Genomic DNA, 10,891 nt, shown 5'->3' with positions numbered 1-10,891 from the left:
TTTAACTTTATAATGCTATAACTTATTGAAAAGTTTATGGATCCACACAATTTTTTTATGAGAAATAATATTTTTTAATAAACCCTTTTTCATTCGACATACTTTATCTTAATCGAGATATTAAGGAACCAGCAAATCAAGTAGCTTTTGGAATAAAACACCAATTTTTTTAAAATTAAACACTATCTAAAGATTTGCATCGAAGCGTTTATTTTTGATAGTGATTTTAATCACTGTCATATATCATTATACTAGATCCAACTATACCACGTCACAACTGTGCCGCGACCCCCCTGTGCTGGGTTTTTTTTAAATCACTTACATAAGTAGTAATTAGTCTTGTATAAAAAAAAACAATAAACTCATTGTCTCAATTTTAATTTCGTCTGTGTTATATAATAAAGCTACCTGAGTTCTGACTACAGAATTACATTTGCTTATGACTAATAAGTTAGCTTGCATTTTTTGTCATTTAAATTAATTTAAAGTAATTATATGTGTATCAATTAACTAAATAAATAAGTACAATATAAGAGACTAATTTTTTTATTTGAATTGGGGGGTTAGATAGCTTTATAACTGGTGAGAGTAGTATGTAGTTTTTTAAATAAATAAAAGTACTAAGGAAATAGCCATAAAAAATTTTAATTTATAATAATTATATTTTAATTCATAAAAAGAATATAAGTAGTAATTATTGTTATATATAACAATAACACAAATCAATAAGTGCATAAAATTATAAAAAAATCAGCTAATTCAGAATTAAAATTATATTAAAAATACTAATATAAAAAATATTTAACTAATAGAGCCACAACAAATTACTAAAAAATCGTCGATACGTGTTTGGGAACAATATTACCATTATGAACGCTAAACACATACTTGTGTATAACTTTTTTTATAATATGTGTTGTAAAGAATTTTTATAGGATAATTTAGTATTCCAACTAATAGTGTGTAAGTTATAATTTACAATGACACCAACTATTAAGTTGATAGTAAATATGTTTTTATAAGATATGAACATTTTAATTTAATGTGAATATTGATGTTACTTATTATAGTGAAAATTATATAATACAATTAAATGAAAATTAAATAAATAAAAGATGAATTCTGTAGACTGAGACCTTAAGAAAAGAAAAAAGAACCCTTATTTGAAATTAATAGTTTTTTTTTTTATATTTCTGAGATTTTATATTCAATAATTGACTTATAAAACATAATATACATAATAGCCTTTTTATATTCATTGGTAATATAAAACACTCTTATATTCTTAATAATAATTTAATGTTAAACTCGTAACAGAATCAATTTTTTAAACTTAGAATTTAGTGTTAATGTTAGTGGTAATGTTTTTTTTTTTTTGTAATGATTTATTTATATTTTGATTTTAATTGAATTTTCAATAGATATCAACTGATTTAACGAATATTTAACAAAGCAGGTTTTAACCTTTGATAAATCTTAGAAAAATTATTTTTAAAATATAGATTTTGAATAGTTTGAATTTTTTTAAACTTCAGAATATTTGATTGATATCTTATCAATGAGTGATAAAATTAGGGTTCGTTTATGTAAATTTACAAATATCAAAAGTATATATATCAAAGTAAAATAAATGATCGAGAAATGGACTTAAATCACTCTATACACTTCTTACAGTAAGAGATACTTAACTAAAAATGTACAGAAAATAATAATCGCATAGTAGATTGTTTTACTGTAATCAATAGAAGCAGTGGGTGGGTTTTTTCTTTGATGTTCTTTTGCATATTGTTTGACTTTAACAATGAGATGAGAGGTAATATAAAAAAGAAAAATAACGTCAGTGATTTGAATATTTTTCATTACATTAAGTAATGTTCATTTTCGCGGGCTCCAAAGCGGTGTGAACATTACTCCCTCCGATCAGAGGGCTGTTGGGTAGAGATGGCCGAGCGTGTTCGGGTGCTGTAGGGTCGTAAACGGTGCGGTAATAAACGAGAACAGATGCGCGCGCATTTTCACCAGTCATATACTGTGTGACATAGTAAGCGGCTTGTCAGTGACTTTGGCGGTGCTTTCTGAATATTTAATAAAGTTTCACGCTTAGCTTATAATTCGGATCTTTCAGAAATGGTACTCGAGACTAAAATTTCAATGGTACAAGAGTTACCCATATCTTCTGGTAGTTGTTGTGTACTCATTACCTTATGATTTAATACCTCGTTACATATTTTAATTGTTTTTGACTAGCTGGTTTTTTATTTTCATTTATCAAATGAAATCGGACCTTTATTTATTGATTTTTATACCTATCGAAATTTTAATAACAAATGAAATATTACAAACAACTCTTAAAACACGGTTTTAGATGAAGCCACACTAGAGAACACTAAAATATAAATAATTAAGTTATTTAGTGTTTTACTGATGATCAAACGAAACATGACTACCAAAAAAAACATGCAACTGAACTAGCAACTTTTCATATGGAAAATGAAATACGATTTCTTCGCGTGTATTATATTTCAAAATTAAATTGTAGAATACATTTTTCACGTAGTTCATGTTTTATTAATTCATTTAAAGGAATCTTCGAGGGAAAGACTAATCATTTAACTATTAAGGCTATATAAATATTTATAATAAATTTTGTTTAAAATTAGTGTTACAAATAAGATCATAAATAATTTACAAAGAATAAGTTGTGGATTAAAAAACTAATACACAAGTTATTTCAGAGCTACCAAAATGTTACATTTGAAAGCGCACGTTTCGTTTGATAAAACGATAATATTACTATCTATGAACGTTTTTTAATGTTGTAGCTCAGATTAAAAATGTACAATACAAACTGAAACTGTACGTAGTTTCAAAGGATTTTAAATGTCGTTTTCTCAAAGAAAACTGAAAAGGTGTGCGTAGAGAGGAGAGTTGTAGGAAAAAAGAGGATGGTAGAACGGATATACGAAGGATAAAAAAGGACGAAATGAAAGAGCCCTCCAGAGAGTTTACATGATAAATCACTGCTTGTCAAGTCATCCACCACCGTATTCACACACAGAATACACGTACGCGTACGCCAGAGAGGACTTGAAAATTACACGGTAACTCAACTACATGCATGCCGAAGCAATAGAAAATGGCGAGCATGTCAAAGTTTGGTATAACTTTATAACGCGATCCTTTCACTGTATTGCTCTTTTATAGTTATTTTTCATGTTTACAATATCATTTATTTAAAAGTAATTACTGTTGGAGTATAAAATTTCATATTTAGAGATTAAATAAAATGTCAGTTAGCAAACACATTTATACTGTTCAATAGATATTTGACGTTACTACATTTTTGTAAATTATTTTGAAATTGCTGACACATATGTAGATTCAACTATTCTGAGGCATAATGTTAACATTTAAAATAATATTACATTATGGTCACTTAACACGAAAATATTGAAATCAAATTCAGAGTGATTGTAGTTGAAAGAACCTTTTTTTATTTTTACATTAACTAATTTAGAATTAATGCCACCAAAGCACAAGTACAGTAATAGATATTTAATATATTTTATTATTATGCATAATTTTAAACAATGGATTTATTATCAAAATTATACAAAGCATATTAGACTAACTAAAACTAAAATGCTTAATATGGCTGAATTAGCTCATTGCAATCATGGCATGTTCTATTAATGCTGTTAATACATCAATTTAATTGATTTATTGAAACCATAAGATTTTCATTGTAACCAATAAGAAAATGTTGGAAAGGAACTTGAATAGAATTGGTAACCATGAAAAGAAACATCTTTTAATAGATCTGGACACGAAATTTAAACATAAAAAAATGTAATGTATTAATCACTGGAAATCATATACTTTATTAATTTATTACTCCCATATATGTACTATCCAACATTATGAACTCTAATTGATATTGTAAAACATACAAATATAAGTAATATTATTTGTATGTTTTAAAAATAAATGAATGTTAAGCTCAGTTAAGTTATTTTTCAGTGAAAAATATATAAATTAGCTTAAAAATTAGTAACTAATAGTTAATTTAAGTAGTTTGTCGAATAAATTGTCTTTAAAGTGTTTTAATATGTTAATTAAAGCAATGATATTAAAATATTTATGGTTAGTGCCATTAAAATTTGAATATTACACTTGGAAATAAGTATTGCAACTTGCAGTTTTAATTACAACAATAAATTTTAAATATCTGTTTTCTTTGTCAAAGTTTGTCGTTATTAATTTTATTTACGTTTACTATAAACCTTAATTCTATAAAGTCACGAGGATTCTCAATAAATATGCAAACAATGCTTGACGTTTGCATATATATAAAAATTATTAATTAATTGTTAATTGTTTGGTTTAAGTTTATCTTCTGGAATCTCCCGAATAACATTTAATGGGTTTACTGAAAGACTATATTATATTTTCAAATTATAAGAGAATAGTTAATAAAGTTTGGTTCATCCATTTATTATAATGGTGTTTGTAATTTTATTTATTGAATAACTTAGTAGTAACAAATAATTTTAGTTGATTTTTTTTTTTTTATATTAAATTGATATTTTTTTCGTTGTATAAGTTTTATATCAATTATAAATATATTTTTTTAATGTTAGTCCAGAATAAGACTTTTAGTAAACAAGAATGTTATTAATTACGAGGTTATATCTAAAATAAAATGATTTATAATTTATTATTTATAGAATAGTTTATTTCTAACAATTAAATTCTTTAGAGAAGAAATTTTTATTTAAATAAATATACATAAAAAAACAGTTGTAAATATCAAATTTATATTTTGCAATTTAGTTACATTTTTAAGTATCTTTTTGCGAAAAAAATTATTATTAAACGAAAAAGAAGGGTTACTATATTTAATAAATTGCATCTTAATATGATAGTATGTTTTCACTAATTACATAGCATATTAAATTATTGGATTCTATCGATCCCGATTAACATCTTAAAAATAGATTCTAACATATTATATGCATATTAACGAAAGTAAAATTGATTTCTATAAAATCGATAATAATATAATTTTGTATTTATTTGACAAATCAGTACTGTATCTAAAAAGGCATTTATCGTAAAAAATTATTTATAATTCATTTGATGAATAAATAAATTGAAAAATATCATCTCCTTTGTGTTTTTTTTCTATCAATATATACATTTCTTAAAAAAAAATTATGCAATTTTGTCTTATTGCTATAGGGATGACGTATTACTGTGAAATCTAATTTGATTTATTTTATTATTTATTGCTGAAACCTTTGTTCTATTTATAAGTATCAAAACTAACACATGAATGAAAAATATATAATTATATTATGTAGATATTTGAAGAATAAATGGCTGTCATTTGACACAAGAAAATGATGTCAACAAATAATTATTCAGATCTTAAAAACTGTTTAAGTTGCTACTCTTCTATGAAGCAATTAAGGTCAGTTATTACTGTGACTGGTGTCAGCGGGTTCTAAATACTTTAAAAACCACCGATACAAACTATCCTTCGTTGTCATTCACCTCCATTACCACAATCTCCTTTGTGACAACCGACAACTGGCAAATAGAAAAACCCATTTATATATGTTCGCTCTCTTTCTAGCTCTTTTCTAACACACACCAGTGAATTATCAAACTTTCCACTTATCCTTCATTCCGCTTGTGGTCTCTTTGTATATTAATCGATAACCATTGAAATCCTGTTTTCTTGTGCTGATCGGACGCCACTATCACCAATCGGTAACATAATTTACACAATTTCATTTCTTAATAGAAGAACATATTTTTCTTAATCACCAGTCTTTGTTAATTCTTTGTTTAATATTTTTTATTTTTTGCTTGAAAAAAGTTGTTTATTAACAACGGCAATACTAGAAACTTTAATTTGCAAAAATAATTTTAAAAACTATTTATTTAAAGAATAAATTTATGTTTTCTCTATTTTGATTTAAAAAATGTCCTTAAATAGAATCTTAGTTATGTTATTGTATGAAAAATAAAAATAAAAATAGTTTTGCATTACAAGTCCTCAGAATAAATAATTTATTATTAAACCATAGAATAATTGTGGTCAATTGGATAAATGTAAACAAATGAGTAGTTGTAAATACATTTTTGGTAGGATATGCATAAATGTTTTTTTTCCTTCTACTTATAAAAATAGCTACACAGATGGAGTCAAGAAGATATGACAAATTCAATAACTTTTGATTCAATTAATATTTTACGTTAATTTTTTTTTTATTTTAAGAATATGTAATAAACATACTAAAATATACTACATTTTTTATATTTATTAAAAATAGTTAAAAATTAAAATTTACGAAAAATGTAAAAAAAAATTCAAGATTTTCATTTTGTAAAGTAGATTTAAAAAAAAATTTGTTAAAAAAATATATTATTACTGTTCAGTAGCAAATTATTTGAAGCATTCTAATGTTTATAAACATTTGAATTTTTGTGTTTAATTTTTCGATATTAAACATTACAATATGAATTGATAAAAGAACAGAAGAAAACGAAACCTTTTTACTGTAAATATTAGTTATAAGTATGAAATTATTTCCATGAAAATTATCTAGGCTTGAATAAGCGCCTGTAATCGAATATAAAATTCCAGTAGTAATAGTACCTACTTTATGGGAACTCATTTATATTAATTTATTATAATTGAATAATTTAACTTAGGAAACGTAAAGTTATGAAAATATCTAATGAACTCATTGTGTGATTGTTTAAGATATTTTTATTTCGTTTTTAGTAGTATGTTATTCTATATCAAATTACCAATTTATGGTAATTGTGCCAGTTTTTAAATAAATAATATTTATAATAACAAATTATTTTGTTTTGAATGAAAATTGTCCATTAAAATAAATATATAAGCTTATATTTATTATTATTAAAATAAAGGAACGTGAAATTTGTAATTATACTTCTATTACTAACGTTAAGTACAAAATATAATTTCACATATATAATTACATATATATTGCAAAATATTCTTTATATTGTTTTTTTGATATTGTACTTTGGATGTTTTATAATGTTTTGTTTATTCTGCATTTTTTTGTGATTTCTATTAAAAAAAAATTCGTATGTTCTTAATTAATATTAAATTTTCTTTTATATTAAACCTAAGAATTGACAATTAAGAATTAATTAATAAGAATTAACAGTAAATACTGAGAAGTAATTTTTAATATTAAGTTTAAAAGCCTATTTCTTACAAACATTTGTAGTTGATTTCTGCCCTAGAAAGTAAATACTTATCAACCATTACATACGCTTGAATAATTTATTGAAAATTAGTTGATAACAATTTTTGATATTATGGACCTCTTAGTCATTTTAAATTAAGTATTTTTTGTAATAAATTATTTACTTTATATTTAGGGAAAAAACCTTTAATAAAATTTTATATGATAGTTTTTTTAGAACTTTTTACTATAAAAATTATGTTTTATTATAAAATTTGTATTGTTAATAATTTTATAAAAATAAATTTAATTTTAAATTATAATGATATTTAAAAAAAAAAAGTTAGTTGATATTGCTGTTGCATTACTGTTTCACTGGATCATATGCACTCAATTACTCACTATCACCTTGTAACATTATCCATCGCTCAATAAGCAATATTATATTAAATAGGTTTCTATAGAAAACTAAAAATTAATTTCATAACAATTTATTGTCTGAAAAATGTTATATTTTGCAATAAAAATACTTTACTTATTATTTAAAAAAAAAATGTTATTCCAAAATCTTTTTGAACCAATCCATTTTTATTCAGTAATATAAAATATTTATATTTTATTTTAGCTTATTATTTTTATTTCGAAAAAAAATGTTGATTTTAGAAGATATTAATAATAATTTATTTTAGAAACTAGTATTTAATATCACTTACTGTTCAGTTTTATGAATATATTCATTTGATAATAGAAATGTGTATAATTCGTATTTGTGCTATTATATTTATACATTTCTTATCTCTCTGATATATTTTTTTAATTTTATTAGATAAATTATTTGTGATATGACTTCAAGACAAATTAATTTTAGCATATCTGTATATGTTTCCTATATTTTAGCATTTTAAACACTTATATTTATTAATGTTTAATTAATAGTATAAGAAAGCTAATAGGTATTAATTATTTGAATGATAAAAATTTACTACAATAGTAAAAAATGTTCAGTATCATCACCTGTTAAAGGCAATGCTTTTTAGTTTGGCGCCAAATTCTTCAGTGAAACAAAAGACGCACAATTCATGAGTTCCAGGATATGTTCAAAATAATGTTTCATTGAGCGTCCTCTTGGTTTCTTCTCAGTTATTTATCCTTCGAAGATGTTGATTTTAAAGTCATTGAGTCGGATGATGAGTCCGATTAACATTATTTTTCTTAATTCAATCACCTTCATCAACTGTCTTTCTTATCGTATTCTAGCACTTGCTTATTTCTTTTCTGATCTATCCATTTTTTCTTTGTCATTTTCTTCCATATCCATAACTCCAATGCTTCTGTCTTTCTTGTCAAATGTCCATGTTTCACTGCCATATGAAAGCACAATCAACACAAATGTTTTAACGAATTTTTCAAGTATGCCAATGCTTAGATATTTATGTATGAGAAGCTTATTCGCATTTCAAAATGCTTGCTTTGCCAATGCTATTCTTCTTTTGATGTCTGGTGTTGATTTTTCATTGGAAGCTATGATACTTCCAAGGTAGCAGAATTCTCGGATCCGTTGTAATCTTGTATTGTTTATTTGTATATTAAGATTTAGATCTGAGTGCAATTTATTTATTAGCATTGTTTTAGTTTTTATGGAATTTATTTTCATATTAAATTTATCAAGTGAAATTGATAGAATTTTAAACATATTATTCATTTTATGTTCAGACTCTACTATGATAATAATGTCATCCGCAAAGCGAATACAGTGTATATGTTGACCATTTATTTTCATTCCCTTGGTCTTAGTTTCATTATATCTATGCTCTCATTGAATGAAAAAATTGAAAGATAGAGCAACATGTCCTTATCCTTGTCCTATGTATTATTTTAGCTTAAAATATTTTCTATGACTGAGAATTCAAAAGGCAATTAATTACTAATTTATTTGTTTCGTTAGCTTGCACTTATTTTACCCGCTGTTAGGATTATAAGATGTCACGCTCACTTTTTTAGACGGAAATATATTTCAATAAAAGATTAAAAAATCTAAAAACTGATATATTTGAAAATTGGGAACATCTATCCATTGAATATGTACTTTTTTTATGATAATATAGTCCAACACATATACACTATATAAAAAAAGTTGTGGCTTTGGTTATGCTGTAACGGAGGTTTTTTGAAAATAGAGATTGGGTACACAGTCTTTAAGACTGAATTATCACTAATTAATGACAAGAAGAGCGTAGTCGCCTAAATTCAAGTTCTTCCTTTTATAGTGCTAAAACCAATCACAATTGTCACCCTTTCATGTATTAGAGTTGAATATATATTTTATATTTATAGTTATCAAATCATAATTAAGCAATATTATAAATCTGAAAACATTATTTCTTAGCGAATGAGGCTTGAATATTAAAAACTTTTGTAGATATATTAACCATTTTGTTTTTTAAAAATCTTTTAAGTGAATATAAAAAAAGAAGTTAATATAATAATGTTATTTTATGTAATAAAAATGTTTGATAAAATTCGTCAGTTGTTAATAAGTAATCAAGTTCACTTGATATATTGCGATTTTTTTTTGTTTTTGATTTTAAGTATATAAAAAATATATTCAACAAAAACGCTCTACTTTATATCTTCATTTAGTTACATTTTTTATTGTGTATTATACTACGTTGTACACTCAGTTTGGTTTTGTGCCGGTGGATTATTTTAAAGAAAGTGTAGAGGTTTAAAAACCACCCTCAACGAAGTTATTTATTATTGGAGCTAACCGATATTGTGCTATGGTGCGACCCCACTGATGTCATTCAACAAAAAGCAAACCTACGTGGCTTGCGTTCATGATATAATTTTATCAAAAACTTATCTGAAGTTCACTTGCATTTTATGGAATATTGAGTTTTAAAATTAGTTGATCGACGTAACATAATCCAGCCGAAAAGAGCTATTGTTTATGGACAAACATTCATGTGTATATGTCAGTAGCAATTTTTTTTTTTTATGTAACTCTTTTACCATTCGCCTTTTTACAGGTTTATATTATTTTTAAAAGAAAATGATATAGACAAACAGTGTGTAAGAGTATGGAAGAAGTTTGGCGAAGAAGAGGAAACTGTGTAATAAAGGTGGTGTAAAAAGCTGCTGGAACGGCGGGGTAACGTAAAATCTTTCTCTCTTCTTACATTTTTTTTACTCCCTTGAAGTAAAGAAATGTCTGAATAACCTTTTGTGTAGTACCATTTTGTCGACTAAAACCTGATGGCGCACGAGATGCGTATATGAATGAGGAAAACAAATCGGTGTGTATTCAGCGCACATTATAAACCGAATAAAATGTAGGTGAACAAAAATATAGAATATTACAAAATTAAAATATGAAACAGAATCATTTCCTTTTATTTTCGGCTAAGAAAATTTTTTATTCTACTGAAATAACACTTTTAAAAAATGATATTTTAAATCGTTCCATTAGAAAGCCTGTGTTATCAATTTCACAGATGACGTGTGCAAATTTTAGTAGCCACGTTAAAACTTTCCTAAAAACTTTCTTTTAAAACAAAAGCTATTTATAAGTAAAAATTGTTGTTTAACAAGATATTTCTTTGTAATAAAAAACCAATAAGAGTTCATTTTCATTAAGTAACAAATCTTATTTTTTC

Source organism: Daktulosphaira vitifoliae, unplaced genomic scaffold, assembly GCF_025091365.1.
Source record: "Daktulosphaira vitifoliae isolate Bord-2020 unplaced genomic scaffold, ASM2509136v1 Scaffold_1, whole genome shotgun sequence".
Taxonomy (NCBI): Eukaryota; Metazoa; Arthropoda; class Insecta; order Hemiptera; family Phylloxeridae; genus Daktulosphaira; species Daktulosphaira vitifoliae.
This window is presented reverse-complemented; position numbering follows the sequence as displayed.